This window comes from Patella vulgata, chromosome 9 (assembly GCF_932274485.2).
Source record: "Patella vulgata chromosome 9, xgPatVulg1.2, whole genome shotgun sequence".
Taxonomy (NCBI): Eukaryota; Metazoa; Mollusca; class Gastropoda; family Patellidae; genus Patella; species Patella vulgata.
In genome coordinates this window covers 46089986-46106575 of record NC_065887.2, presented here as the reverse complement: position 1 = coordinate 46106575, position 16590 = coordinate 46089986, and the positions used below count along the sequence as shown (strand labels likewise).

General features: G+C 37.5%; 1 long non-coding RNA gene across 1 annotated transcript in view; it reads left to right on the top strand.

Annotated features, from left to right (window-relative positions):
- LOC126832573 (uncharacterized) overlaps positions 1-16590 on the top strand; it is a 79481-nt gene that overhangs the window by 9845 nt on the left and 53046 nt on the right. Inside the window, exons 4-8 of the long non-coding RNA XR_008789324.1 lie at positions 1345-1433; positions 2052-2141; positions 4154-4272; positions 4834-4944; positions 7960-8014. This is a non-coding gene — a long non-coding RNA (uncharacterized LOC126832573). The remainder of the gene's footprint in view (positions 1-1344; positions 1434-2051; positions 2142-4153; positions 4273-4833; positions 4945-7959; positions 8015-16590) is intronic.

Sequence of the window (16590 nt, the reverse complement as noted above, 5' to 3'; positions counted from 1 at the left end):
GAATGTTACAGTCATTGTGGCATTGAATTCCAGGGTGGAAACATCAGTTTAATTGTTTTAGTGACCAGAAAACAAATTTTGATATGCGTCGGCTTACCCAAAATGAAAGGTTACGTGCCCTTGGCATGCTACAGATCGGCACAACACAGGCGGTTGTGGCGCGGACGATGAATGTTTCTCAGTCTGTCATAAGCAGGCTATGGTCCAGATACCGTGATACACAATCTGTACAGTACAGACCACGCTCAGGTCGACCAAGGGCGACAACTCAAGCCCAGGATCGATTTATCCGTACCTTGGCCTTGAGAAATCGTGTCATCACAGCAAATCAGATCAGCGCTCGTCTTCAAACAGACACTGGTGTGAGAGTGAGTGGCCAGACGATTCGGAATCGACTGCATAGGGGTCACCTTCGCGCCCGACGTCCTCGCGTGATCCCTTGTTTGAGAGATCATCACATTCAGGCAAGACGTCGTTGGTGTAGGGATCGTCAACACTGGGATAATCGACGCTGGAGCAATGTGATGTTTTCAGATGAGTCGAGGTTCACTGTTGATTTTTTGGACAGACGTAGGAGGGTGTGGCGTCGTCGAAACGAGCGCTTCCAAGACGTTAACGTCATCAGACATGATCGATTTGGGGGTGGTTCTGTTATGGTGTGGGGAGGCATCACTGTTGCTGGAAGAACGGCTTTACATGTTGTTGCAGGGCGTGTTACAGGCCAGTACTACCGGGACAACATCTTGGCAGTCCATGTTGTGCCGTTCGCACGACGTCATGGCCGCCGTTTCATCTTCCAGGATGACAACGCAAGATGTCACAGGGCCAGGATCGTTACAGGTTACCTCCAACAACAGAACATCACCACATTACCTTGGCCAGCACTGAGTCCCGACCTCTCCCCCATCAAGCATGTCTGGGACATGCTTGGACAGAGGTTACGTCAACGTCAACAACGTCCTGCCAATGTCCAAGAACTTGCTGCTGCGTTGCAACAGGAATGGGACAATCTGGACCAAAATGACCTTAGACGTCTCATTAGGTGTATGCCACGTTGGATCAATGCTTGTTTGGCAAACAAAGGAGGATTTACCCGTTACTGATTTGGTTGTGATGCTGTGGTAACTTTGCTGTTTGACCCCGGGTATCATTTTACCCTTATAATGGTCAGTCTGTGCCTTACTTAGTCTAACGATCATTTGGAATAAATCGATGAATGTGAACTTCATTTCATTTTGTCATTTGTTTCTTCGTCAGTTTCATTAGGTGACTTTAATAACACTTAAAAATCAAATATCCCCTACTTTTTTTGAATAGTATATTATTGTTTTATTTAATTTACAGAGAAAGACAAAATTGAAGAATTTGTATGTGGAACGCACGACAAAAAAAAGTATATCAGAGGGGCGAAACTTCACCGCTGTATACGTTTGGTAAGTGTACATGTATGTTCTATAAAACATACATGTTAAGGTCACCAGCAGATTTCTCGATATTAATTGTATCATACATGTTAAGGTCACCTGCAGATTTCTCGATATTAATCGTATCATACATGTTAAGGTCACCTGCAGATTTCTCGATATTAATTGTATCATACATGTTAAGGTCACCTGCAGATTTCTCGATATTAATTGTATCATACATGTTAAGGTCACCTGCAGATTTCTCGATATTAATCGTATCATACATGTAGGCTATGAATCGTGATGCACATCTTATCTTAGCCACAGCCTACTCTTCTATCAAATTCCAATTGTCAAGAATTCTTTTATGTGTACACATTGGGGTTTTGGTTTTTCGTCCCATCTGAACAACTACCGGTATACATTGTCCACTGTAGACTATACCAGCAGGTTGAGAATTAGTGAATGGAATTTTAAACTTGACTTTTAACATGGCATTGCTTGTTGCTTTTAGCTTGACCCTCCCATTAGTCAATCGAAACGATTTTAAAAATTAGAAATTTTTCTGTCTTATTGACTATTTTAAATATGGTTACAGAAAACTCATGATGAAAAATTTTGTTTATTTATTACATTATTTTGTAGACTGTGTGTATGATGACAATGCAACCACATATGAAATAAACGATGAGATTAGTTCACCCATTGTGCAAGCTGCCATGACCAGTTTCCACGGTAAATATTTAATATTAATACACTTCAATATTTCGTGACATTATCTGGTGTTGGAGGTCTTGAAGAAATGGTGTTGACTTATTTTCAATTCAATTACCAGCACCGTGATTACGATAATAAACAATCAATACACACATCTTGTCAAATTGATGAACATTGATAATGTAATTTCAATGAAATTTACAATATTCATTTTACATGATGTATTTTTATAAGCCCACATTTTTATGTGGACGTATTATGCCGTCGCCCCTGTCCGTCTGGATGTCCGTCCACAATTTGTTTGTGGACACTCTACAGGTCACAATTCTTATCCGATTTTGACGAAACTTGAAATATAGGTTTATCTCCTATTGGCAGCAATCGGATCGAAACTTCATGGATTATGGCCCCTGTTTGTATGAAAAATCAAGTTTTTAGCTTGTGGACCCTATAGAGGTCTCAATTTTTATACGCCCACATTTTCATGTGGATGTATTATGCCGTCGCCCCTGTCCGTCCGTCCGTCCGTCCACAATTGGTCACAATTCTTATCCGATTTCGACGAAACTTGAAATATAGGTGTATCCCCAAAAGATCTCGGCTGCTTTCGATATTGGCATGTATCGGATCGAAACTTCATGGATTATGGCCCCTGTTTGTACGAAAAATCACGTTTTTAGCTTGTGGACCCTATAGAGGTCACAATTTTGATCCGATTTTGTTGAAACTTAAAATGTAAGTTTGTAACCCAAAGATCTCAGTTCCTTTTGATATTCGCGCATATCGGACAGTAACTTCCTGAATTATGGCCCCTGATTGTACGAAAAATCACGTTTTTAGCTTGTGGACCCTATAGAAATCATGATTTTTATCCGATTTAAAAAAAACGTTCTATTATATCACCGTTACACCCTAAGGATGACTGAGCTCGAATTTCGTGAAAATCGGCCCAAAATTGACAGACAAAATGGCCGCCGTTCGTTCCCAAATAGCGTAAGAATATGGTATATCAAGGTTGTGGACCCTATAGGGGTCACAATTTTTTTCCGATTTTTTTGAAACTTGAAATGTAAGTTTATAACCCAAAGATCTCGGTTCCTTTCTATATTCATGCATATCGGACCGTAACTTCCTGAATTATGGCCCCTGATTGTACGAATAATCACGTTTTTAGCTTGTGGACCCTATAGAAGTCATAATTTTTATCCGATTTAAAAAACCATTCTATTATATCACCGTTACACCCTAAGGATGACTGACTTCGAATTTCGTGAAAATCGGCCCAAAATTGACAGACAAAATGGCCGCCGTTCGTTCCCAAATAGCGTAAGAATATGGTATATCAAGGTTGTGGACCCTATAGGGGTCACAATTTTTATCCGATTTTGTTGAAACTTGAAATGTAAGTTTATAACCCAAAGATCTCGGTTCCTTTCGATATTCGTGCATATCGGACCGTAACTTTTTGAATTATGGCCCCTGATTGTACGAAAAATCACGTTTTTAGCTTGTGGACCCTATAGAGGTCATAATTTTTATCCGATTTAAAAAACCGTATTATTATATCTATCATTACACCCTAAGGAGTTCAAATTTTGTGAAAATCGGCCCAAAATTGACAGACAAAATGGCTGCCGTTCGTTCTCAAATAGCGTAAAAATATGTGGACCCTATAGAGGTCACAATTTTTATCCTATTTTGATGAAACTTGAAATGAAGGTTTATAACAAAAAGATCTCAGTTCCTTTCGATATTTGCGCATATCGAATTGTAATTTCCTGAATTATGGCCCTTGATTGTAGGAAAAATCACTTTCTTGTTAGCTTGTTCTCTATCCATCTCTCGAAAATGTGGGCGTATCCTGCCTGGCAGCCGCTGGTTGAACTATTAAAGCAAAAACGGCCAATTCTTTATCTAAATCTTACACAATGTATCTTTAATTTGATGAAATCAGAAATGCATCTTCTGTTTAATTTTCAAAGAAATAGTTTCGACCATTCAGTTTATCTGTTTCCTCTGTGTGTTTTCAGGAACGGTATTTGCATATGGACAAAGTGGTTCCGGTAAAACATACTCAATGTCAGGTGACAACATGTCTCCAGGACTTATTGCCTTAGCAATAGATGAAATATTTGAGTACATTAATGAAGTTAGTATCTCTCGTTTTAGTAAAATGAATTATGGTGATAAAATGATTTCTTTTTGAAATAGTCAATTGTTTCATACCATCATAGAAATTTGGCATGAAAATGAAATGGGCTTTAATCTCCTAGTGTTCTGCTCCGAACTGGGCTAATGAAGACAGGCATACGCCATACAGTGTGCTATGAGGGAAATTTTGCCTGTACAGCCGCACTACGGCCTACTCTTGTATCAAATTCCAACTGTCAAGGGATCTTTTACGTGCACGCCAATGTGTACACAGGACCTCAGTTTTTCATCCTATCCTCATGACTAGACAGCTGTCCTTGACAGGCCCTCCATCCTGCATCACTGACAAGGGGGAACCACGCCAGAATATCTGGATGAACTTTCTCGGCCAATGCAGGGATCGAACACCCGACCTCCAGTCTAGCAAGCAAATTGGCATTAATGAGAATTAATTATATTCATATTATGTTATTTCAACATTTCAACAGTGTGTAAGTTGCTGGTTCTGTGATCGTGTATCAATTGCCATTTCCAACAAAGAAAACTATTTTATTTTTAGGCACCAAACAAACAATTTTTACTAAGAATCACATATATGGAGATCTACAACGAAAAAATATTTGATCTTCTGTCTAGTGAGGACAAAGTAATCAAGATACAAGAAAATACAGTAAGGCATCAAATACAATCAATTAATCAATACACAAAGCCCTTGTTCCTTCCCCAAAAAACTGAACTCCCATTTGTAATGCTGTATAATATTAAATATGTCTGGTTGTGTGTTTTTGTGTAGATTGCCACCAGAATAATTTTGTTATCAAAGAAAATTGTGTGCAAAACAGTCTCAATTCAAATACAAATTTTTGATCTCTCTCTTAAAGCCTATGATCTTCATTGGCTAAGATGATCCACCGACTTGACCCATATTTGGTATGATATTCCTATTAAAGAAGGGAGACTCGTCATTCACAATATTGTAATTTCATGACCTATTTACAGGGGGTGTAACTCTGTATGTAATATTATAGGAGGCGCTAAGAGAGATACTAGATGATCGTGACAAAACTCGGTACTTTTATTTTATTCAATTAGTATCAAATAATGTGTCGTTACGCGTGAAAACAATGATCAGGTTAGTCGTTTAATAAAACAAAAGATTAATTAACAGATAATCCCGGGTTGATTGTTATTTTTACATTGCTTTTTACCTGATCAGTGGGGGTCCAGTTAATTAACTACTACTCACGGGATTAGCGGGGGTGTTACAAAGAACGACAAGATGATATCATTCAACAATGGCTGTTGAATGGGCTATGTTTTGTTGAATTTATTAGTAAAATAGTGACCGCTGGCCGCGTTAGAGGAGTGACCGTTGAATAAAGAGATGAAACAACAGAACTTCTACGGGGGGAATTTATCGTGACCGCTTACAAGGAGATGTCGCTGAATAGGAGTGGCTGCTCATACAGATTCTACTGTAGCTCCAGTTGAGCAAATAGCTGACGTAATGACTGGCAACGGTAGTATTTAGATCTAATATACTTGAGATGTTTGCACTCAATCAAGATGTGTTTTACTGTCAAAGGAACATGACAGCGAACACATTCTGGTTGAGGCTCTCGCTTCAAAATAAAAATACGAGTTAAAAAAGTATGACCAATGCGAGAGCGACACAAAACAACCTCATCCCTCCTGTTGGTTCTATAGGAGTTTGGCCAGTCTCCTAAGAGAGGCTTAATGTGATGAAGTTTGTTTGTGTCTGCAAGATCCCAAGACCGTTGCCAGCGGTCATATATAAATAATTTAATGGACGATTTAAAATCGGTGAAAGGTAAAAGAAATTGTGATATGGGAAGATCTAAAGCAGACTTGGCAGCTAAGTCTGCTTGATCATTCCCTTTAATATCAACATGACTGGGGAGCCAGCAAAGGACAGTGTCCTTGCGGTTAAACTCGTGTGATAGTAGCAGACGATAAATGTCTGCTACTAAATGGTGTACAAGCTGCTTATTGTTTATTGCCTGTAAAGAGGACAAAGAATCAGTAAATATAATTCAAAAAACCTTCTGTCTAAAACAGAAATCAAATGGAATGGGGTTTAACGTCCTACTGTTCTGCTCCGACTGGGCTAATGAAGACGGGCATACGCCATAAATTGTGCTATGAGGGAAATTTAGCCTGTACAGTGGCACTACCGGCTACTCTTATACCGAATTCCAACTGCCAAGGGATCTTTTACGTGCACGCCAACGTGTACACAGGACCTCGTTTTTTTTTTATCCCATCCGAATGACTAGACAGCTGTCTTTGTCAGACACCCCATCCTGCATCACTGACAAGGGGAAACCACGTCGTAAAGTCTGGATGAACTCTTTCTCTGCCAATGCAGGGATCGAACACCCGACCTCCAGGCAAGTGAGCCAGCACCTTACCCACTTAGTCACCATAACTCCCTGTTCTAAAACAGCCATAGAAGAATTACCCTATGTTACTCTATAAATTGAATTTTTATGCGGCCACATTGAAATGTGGTCGTATATTGTCATCGCCCCCGTCCGTTCGTCGATCCGGCGTCCACAGTTGCTTGTGACGCTCTAGAGGCTAAAGTTAATATCCGATTGACTTTAAATTTATACACAGTGTTTAAGGTCATGAGACGAAGAAACCTATCATTTCCGATAATTACTGCCAGAGTTATGGCCCTTGATCACTTCAAAATCTTGTGGAGGCTCTAGAGGCTAAAGTTAATATTCGATTGACTTTAAATTTGTATACAGTGTTTAAGGTCATGAGACGGAGAAGCCTTTTGATTTTCAGCGATTTCAGATAATTACTGCCAGAGTTACGGCCCTTGATCACTTTGAAAAATCTTGTGGCGCTCTAGAGGCTAAAGTTAATATCCGATTGACTTTAAATTTATACACAGTGTTTAAGGTCATGAGACGAAGAAACCTATCATTTTCGATACTTACTGCCAGAGTTATGGCCCTTGATCACTTCAAAATCTTGTGGAGGCTCTAGAGGCTAAAGTTAATATCCGATTGACTTTAAATTTGTATACAGTGTTTAAGGCCATGAAACGAAGAAGCCTATTGATTTTCAGCGATTTCCGATCATTACTGCCAGAGTTATGGCCCTTGATCACTTAAAAAAATCTTGTGGATGCTCTAGAGGCCAAAGTTAATATCCGATTGACTTTAAATTTATACACAGTGGTTAAGGTTATGAGACGAAGGAGCCTATCGATTTTCAGCGATTTACGATAATTACTGTCAGAGTTATGGCCCTTGATCACTTTGAAAAATCTTGTGATGCTCTAGAGGCTAAAGTTATCATCCGATTGACTTCAGATTGATACACAGAGTTTAAGATCTTCAGACGAGGAAGTATATTGATTTTCAATGAGTTTTTATGACTTGAACAGCTAAATCCATAATATTAAAAGTTTCGTATACTAAACGTTAGCATGTGGCAGAACTTTATAAAAACCAAACACATTCTAATGGTTTTCTGATAATTACTTCATGACTTGTTACTCTTAATCAGATTTTAGTGTATTATAAATGTTTCATTGACTGCCCGGACGATTTAGCTGCTGTGGGCGTATGTTATGTTGCCTGGCAACCTATCTTTCAATGAGAATTTAGAATTTGTTTTATGTACCCAGCCTTCTTTTATAATTCAGAAAAAATTACGAAGAGAAACTTGGTGTGGACCCAAATTAAGGAGACAAAGTCATTGTAAGTGCCAAAAGTTAAATTAAATTCAAAATGTAAACAAAAATGATCAGCATCTTTTCATCTCCATGTATTTATGGTGATGTATTTCTCTCTGTCTGGGTGGCGGAGTGGTCTAGCACTTCTCACTCTTCTCTTTACCTTAAAAATCTTACATTCAGCAAGCTGTTGACATTTGCATTAAAAATTAAACTGAAAAGAGTAACATCTATTCAGATAGATTTCCCATACTTGGGGCATTAGGATTTAAGGCACTTGCCACCACTTTTAATAGCTGTTTTGATAAAAAGAAAGGAAGGTTGCATCCACCCATAGCAAGATGATCGCCATTTCTTTTAATGTGACGGTGTTGGATGGCCAAATGGTTAGCATGTGTGCGCTTTATCATAAGGTCTGTCATTGAGTCAACTGGCGTGGTTTCGATTCGCTGGTTGTATGTGAGAAGGATTAGGGTCACCTGTCCAACCTCGTGGGTTTTCTCCGGGTCCTCCAGTTGAAATAAAATTAAACCATATGTTAATCCCGAAATGACCCATTCTCTCTTTCAATGCGACTTTGATATCAGCTACTGAATTTCATTATCTGAATACAAACAATTTACTTGCTGATCTTTTTTATTCATGGACCCCCTTTTTCCATAGGTTTATTTCTTGGGCGCATGGTTGGGCAACACTGCTGTACATAGTCTGAAGAATTTCTCTGTACATTTCATCCTCTTAGTTTAAAGATACATTATGGGAGATTAGATAAAGAGCTGGCAGTTCTCACTATAATAGTTAAAAACTACATAATGTAAAGGGTTGATCCACTCTGAACCGAGAATTTAGCGATTGAATTTTCGGCCTAGCCTCGATCATCATTACTAAAGTCGGTACGATAAAAAACAAAGTCTCGATTATCAATTTCATGATTTAATCATGAATGAAAGTTGAGCAGCAAATCAGATCCTAATCAAGTAAATATCGCAGGCTAGCGATGACATCGAGGGTTGATTATGGTCTGGATAAGTTAATTAATGTCTAATTAAACATCTAGACTTAGATAACATTTCAGGCCTTGCATAATGTATGTGTAGATGCCAAGCTGGTGAAGACTAGTTCGATGATGTTCACTTCACTAAAATATTCACATGACACCAATATTTAGTCCCTTTTTTCAGCCTACCGTTCCATACGTTCTTGACTTGAAAACCCATGATATGTAAGAAACACGATACTGCAAACAATAACAACTATTTATTCACTGTCACATAATATTACACAAAAGTTCACAGCTTGCAGGTCACATTTTATACATTCATAGAAAATCAATGTCCAACATAATGTCTGCGGTAGAAAACAGTACGCTGTCACCAGCTCACATCACACACTGGCAGCTTCACTTGCACATGTTCTCAACATCCGCTTGGTTGCTAAGCAATTGACTTTTTTTACCAGACACTACGTACTATTCTACCTGATGCTAATTAGACTCGATTGACCGCTCATTTAACCTAATATTCTGCATATATGTACTGACACATTATATTGCCATATATAGATTTTGAACATTACATTCCGGCCCCTATCTTATGATAACAAAGAATAAGATATAAAAATATTACAATGTTCAAAGATCAAAATAAACAAGAAACTCTTAACTAGAGCTAATTCACTTCACAAACACTGTTTCACAATTCAGCATTCACACTTCACATTTACAATTATATTATAATAATCAACTAAACAAATGAATAAACCGTAATTAATAACAAAATAAACAATACATTTATAAAGCATGATGTCACAGTTTACAAATTCACAAGTTAAGTTTTATTGGGGTTCACAGTTCAAGTTAAAATTACATGATTCACAGAATAAAGAAAAGTTCACTAGTCACAAAATTTCACAAATAAAAGTTAACTTTAAACTTAAAATTATGACATTCTAAAGTATTTAGAAAGTTCACGGGATTCACAGTTCAGCACAATTCACGACAGTTTCACATTTCACTCATCTTGCTCTAATAAAAAGCATAATTTAGTTATAGGTCTGACCAAAGTAGTGGTCTTTGTCCTTAGCTGTACACTTCTCATTAGACCTTGTTTATTTGGATATACATCAATAATATCACCCATAAGCCACGAACATCTAGGTGCATTATCGTCTCCTATTTTAAAGTTCCTATTTGGTTTTAGCCACTTTTGTCTTTGTTGCAACATTGGGAGATATTCCCTAGTCCACCGTTTCCAAAATAACTCGACTAGATATTGTATCTGCCGCCATCTATGTTTTGAGTAAATGTCACGTTCACAAAATACACCAGTAGGAAATGACGTCACGGGTTGCAACAATAATAATGAGTTTGGAGTAATTACTTCCAAATCATTCGGATCTTCAGAGACACGAGACGACTGTTTATTATCTATTCCACTTCACAGACAAATGTTTGTAATTGTTCTTCAGTTTGACTGGTTTTCAAATATTGTTCACTTAACAACGATTGCCGTGGTGAGAGGTGAGAGGCAGTAAGAGGGTTAAAATGCCACTTAAAGTTAAATTCTACAGCAAATCTGTTAAGATCGTCTTGATTAAGTTCTTTCATTGTCAGAAAATATGTCCTTTGGCACACCCCTTCTAGCAATAAACCTACGGATAGCATTGACACAAGAACTGGTATCTAAAGAAGTCGACACCTCTATATGGATAGCACGGGTAGTAAAACTTGTAAATATCACTCCATACCGCTTTTTCAACGAGCACCCTACTTTAATCTCAAAATGACCAAAGTAGTCGATGCCTACACTAGAAAATGCTTTAAGATCAGCTTGAACACGCGTCTTTGGCAAATCAGCCATCTTTTGTTGACTGGCACGAGAATTTATCTTACGGCATATGACACAGTTACGGATTATCTCTTTCACTAAAACACCAGATCTTATGATCCAGAATCTCTGACGTATCTCAGCAGTCGTGTGATTACGACCCTGATGACCTACTTTATGATGAAAGTATTTCACGATTAAGGTTGACACATGATTATTCTTTGGGAGAATAATTTGATGTTTGGCATCACTAGGAATGTCAGCATTTCTTAATCTGCCACCGACACAGATTAGACCATTTAAAAATACAGTATCCAAATTTGACAAAGCACTATTGGACTTCACAGAATTATTTTTTTCACCAGAGAGTATTTTATAATCTTCACAAAAAACAGATTTCTGAATACACTGAATGATAGATTTCTCAAGATTCCATTCCGTAAGCTATCAGGAATTTCGAGTTTTTGGCTTTTCAATTTTAAAATAGCCTTCAGTCTTAGCCACCACGATACACCGCGTTTAAGACAATTCCGGTTCGAATAATGACTAAATAACTTGTTTACATCGTTTTGATTTCACTCACAGTTTCATTGTCAAGTTTTTCACTAAATACTGGCATAGGCGGCGATTTCTCAGATGACTCATACAGAAAACCTGGACCCATTATCCAGTTGACAGATTTAAGACCATCTGCACTAAGACCACAAGAGACATGATCAGCGGGATTCTGCTTGGACGGAACATACCTCCATTGATCAATTTCCTATCCATCACGTATCACTGCTAAGCGATTAGACACGAACACCTGATAACGCGCTTTCTCATTCGCGATATACTTCAATACCGTCTGGCTGTCTGTCCAGAAGTACACTTGGTTCACTGGTATAGTTAATTCCATATTCAACATATTGTTAATTCTTACGACTGACGTAGCAGCTGATAATTCCAACTTAACAATAGTGTGTGGTTTAATAGGCGCAACACGTGATCGCCCGATCACAAATGACACATGAACTTCGCCACGGTCACTTTCAAACCTTATATAAGTAACCATCGCAATGATGCAATTGTGTATTACCGAAACACTTTGGCTTTAAACAGCGATCGATTGACACGTTTTCTAAGTTAGGTAAATCTTTCACCCAGTTTTTCCAATTGCGTTCATGTTTTTCCGGTATTTCTTAATCCCAACCAAGTTTTTCGCGACATAAATCTTGAATGATTAACTTAGCACGAAGAACGAATGGTAAAGTGAACCCAAACAGGTCGTACACAGAACTCATAACCGATAAAATGTTACGACGAGTTGCCTTTGGATTCATAGAGCTTACACTAAATTCAATTTTATCGTCTTCAACACTCCATTTCACACCCAATGCACGTTGCACTGGTAAATTGTCATTGATATTGGTGAAATCCAAGTTTTTGGTTTCATCAACTCTATCAGATGCTGGGATAGTATTCATCAAATTGCAACTGTTACTGACCCATTTTGTCTTCAGATTCACTCGGCTACGATTTTAGAAAGTCATCCACGTAAAAGTCATTGTTGATTGAGTCAATGACATTTTTATCTACTTTAACTATATTGTCACTTGCTACACGTTTGAGAGCGAAATTTGAACAGCTTGGAGAGCTGACAGCTCCAAATAAATGGACTAACATACGATATTCAGTTAATGTTTGACTTAAGTCCCCATTTGGCCACCATAAAAATCTCATAAAGTCGATATCAGATTTACTAACTCTGACTTGATAAAACATGCTCTCTATATCACTCATCACAGCAAAATAGTCTTGTCGCCATCTGAAAAGGACACCAAGTAAATTATTGGTCAAGTCTGGGCCTGACAATAACTGTTCATTGCGAGATGAGTTATCATAAACTAAAGGGCAGTTAAATACCACTCTTACCTTATTAGGTTTTCTTGGATGCACAACATTATGATGATTTAAATACCATACTTTACCATCTAGTTTTGCCAATTCACCTTTTGGCACCTTTTCTGCATAGTTTTTCGATTCTAAATTATTCATGAATTCAGTATATTGTTTATGAAGAGATTCATTGACACTTAATCTCTTTCTCAGTTTATAGGCAAATACTTCAGCTTGAAGTCTGTTATTTGGCATCACAACATCATGATTTCTTAAAGGCAGATCAGTTTCATAATGTCCGTCTTTTAATTTTATAGAATTGTCCATAATACTAATGAATCGTTTAATTTCTACTGACATGAATTGTCGGTCATCACACAGTCTTTCACCGAATTCAAGATTAAAGTATCTTTTAACTTGTAGTTCTAAATTATGGTCCACATGACAGTAATTGACACTAATATGATTTTCAAAATTCCCGTTAAGACCATAAAACAACCAACCCAATGGTGATCTTACAGCATACGGTTCACCGATGTTGCCTGTATGAATCTCAAGTGGCTGTGTCGCCAATGGAAAGTTCGCACCAATCATCACTGTCACTCTGGGTATACATTTACCACCCAAATCAGGTAATTTAATGTCCTTGAAATGTTCCCATTTATTGATATCGGATTGTTGAGGGCCATCCCTCATAGTAACTGGAATTTTATCTCTTATGTATGCCTGAGGCAAATCATAAAATGCTTTACCACAAACATCACTTACTTGTACAAGATCAGTCACTATACTAGTGTTTATAGTCTGTTCCAAATTAATGGTTTGAAATTTCAGATGATAGAAAATCTCATTGTCAAAGAATAACACACGAGCCATTGTCTACGAAGGCATAGGTTGAAACTATATCGTCATTCACTTTAGGTTTTAGGCAGATAGGAAGAATTGCCATTAAAGGGTTTCCACCCATAATTTCAGCTTTAACACAACCTGAAGTTATTTTGTAGTTCATATTATCAGTACTGTTCTTAACACCGGTTTCACTAGTATTATGTTTTTTCTGTCCCTTGCAGGATTATGCATAACAGTTTGATGAGTTCTTGTACACTTGTCACATTTTGACCATTCAGGATTTGGACACTTATCTTTCATATGACCAGGATTAAGGCATGCATAACACAAACCAAGTTTTCTTACTGACATATCACGATCAAATTGAGTAATTCCAGCAAATCGTCTACACTGTAACAAAGAATGATATGTTTGCTGTCCACAATAAAGACACGGCGACTTGGCTGCTAGATTTTCACGCTTCATACTATGTTGTACCACAGGTTGAATGTTTGTTACGTTCACTCTCCTTTGTGGGATTTTTGGTTGAACGCTAAATGACTGATAATTTGATCTCTGTTGGTAACCCAATCCACAAACTCTTGGATTGTTCTCGTTCCTTGATAAAACGCCCACGAAGTTTTCAAAGTCACTTAATGTAGGAGAACGATTTTCCCTTTTCACAGAGTCGACCTACTTCCGAAATCCACTTTTGTTGTATGGCTATAGGCAGTTTACTGCACAGTGTCTTAATAAATTCAAATCCATCAAGAAAGTTCATGTGTCTATTATTTCGTTTTGAATTAACACAATTGGTTAAGAATATTGAGAACTTTCTCAACCCCACTTTATCACCATTCTGAATTTTCGACCAGTGTTCAGCTTTTGATACAAAGGCAGATGCAATAAGTTGCGAATTACCATAGTCTCTAACAGTCTTCTTGCTTCACGATACGCATCAACAGGTGGTTCTATCAAAGGGCAGAATTTTATCAGTTCATGTGCTTCCCCCTTTGTTTATTTTAACATAAATTCTAAGTCTGGCGGGGTCATTAGTGTTCCGTTCAATAATAAACTGAAAATTCTTCACAAATGTTTGATAAGATAACACATCAGTTCCATCAAAATAATGTCATTCCTGGCTAGGAAGTACTTGGTCCCTCTGATTTTCAACAAGTTTAACTAATATATTGGATATGTCAACATTGTTCACAGGATTCACAGCCTTCTTAGGGTAATTATCAGAAATCAAACTCAGAGGGATCTCCGGTTCATTATTCACAGAAATGTCCAGCTCAATCACAGGATTAAGAATAGTATTGGGAGAATGTTCAGGAATTATAGGTTTTTGTTTGAATGTTATTTCTGACACTCTACTTTTATTTTCTAACACTGTTATTTGCTATTTCTGTTGCTGCTTTAAGTTGTGCATGCAGAAGTATTTCCTTTTGTTTTCTGTTGATTTCTTCCATAGCTCCTTGCATTTCAAGCTTTTGTTTTTCTAGTTGATTGGACTCTTCCAAAGCAAACAATTCCTCTTTTAGTTTTATTGCACGCATTCTGGCTCTAGAGGCTGAAGAAACTTTACTCCCTTTACTACTAATATTCGAGATGCTGTCTTCGGGATTTACAGTGGGTTTATCAATATCATCAACCATAGCACTGGCCCTGTGTGACTCACATGCTTCTGTCACTTGTTTGTTACGAATACCTGCCCCGTGTAGGTTAGTAGGCCTGTCATTCGCAAATATTTCAATGTCATTTTGTATCACATCATCGGAAATCAATCCAGGATTCGAGGCAGTTTTATGACTAGCATTTGTACTTACAATTTGTATGACTGGCTCCAAAACAGGCGGAGGAGGGGTTCTGTTTCCCGCTTAACGTTGCTCCATTCCGGCTCCAACTCCAGACACCAGAACAACACAAATTAATGTCACAAAAGTAAAAGTTACACAACACAATGATTTCATTGAAATGTCAATTTTAGATGTTTTCTACTTGATTATGTAGATGCCGAGCTGGTGAAGACTAGTTCGATAATGTCATGGAGGTGTATATATTGACTAGAGTGTATGGTGGTCACGTGATCGCGTGCCGACTACGGAGGTCGGCAGCCATTTTACAACCGGGAAGATTTAGCCTACATTGGCATATATCAACATGCCGGAGAGTTATGTCAGGCGAAAAGGGAGTGGATTATCATTTCATAAGTAGGTAAGATATATTATAAGTGAAATAGTGATCTAATAGATATAGTATAATCATCATAATTGTGTAAAATAATTTAATAAACACCGCGAGAAGACGTCGAACACTGGAAGTTTGAGGCCGGAAACCGGGCAGGTCTATATTATTAGTACTGATACTTTTATTATGTAATAATTACAAGGTCCGTGCGTTTAGCGAACTCATAAATTAATGTATATTTAATTATTATGGAAATTGCGCATATTATATATACACACATTTTGCATTGTACGAAAAATATCAGGGGGAGTAAGTCTACTTATTGGAGTGGAGTGTTTAGTCACAGACATGCACTCACTGGCCAGTAGTTGCTTTGCTATCGGTTAGTTTTACTCCCTCGGATTTTATTAATTAGGCCGACATTCATTGTGTACACAGATGTACAGAATAAAGTGAAAGTTTCTTGCAATATTTATGTTTCTTTTTTTTCTTCTTCTGAAAACCCGCTTAAAACCCCCGAACAAGTTAAAAAAAAAAATGGTTAATAATAATAAGTAATTTTGATAACTTAATTCCCAGTCAAATTTTGGAAAAAAAAAAATAGGCCTGCTACTGCTACTACGAAAATCTTATTAAGTATGATTAGGTTAGTCTTATTTTTTTGTAAAATTTAATATACCGTCATATTTTTCAACAAAGAAAAATCAGACACCAGATCATGGAAATTGAAAATAAAAATAGGCCTAAGGCCTTGCTAGGCGTTTTTATATTTTCCTTTTTTTTAAAAAAAAAAAATATTTCGAATCGGCATCAGATATTATTCTACTGGTAAATGATAGAAGTCATAGATTATTTTTAAAATCGATTTTATTGTCCCCCG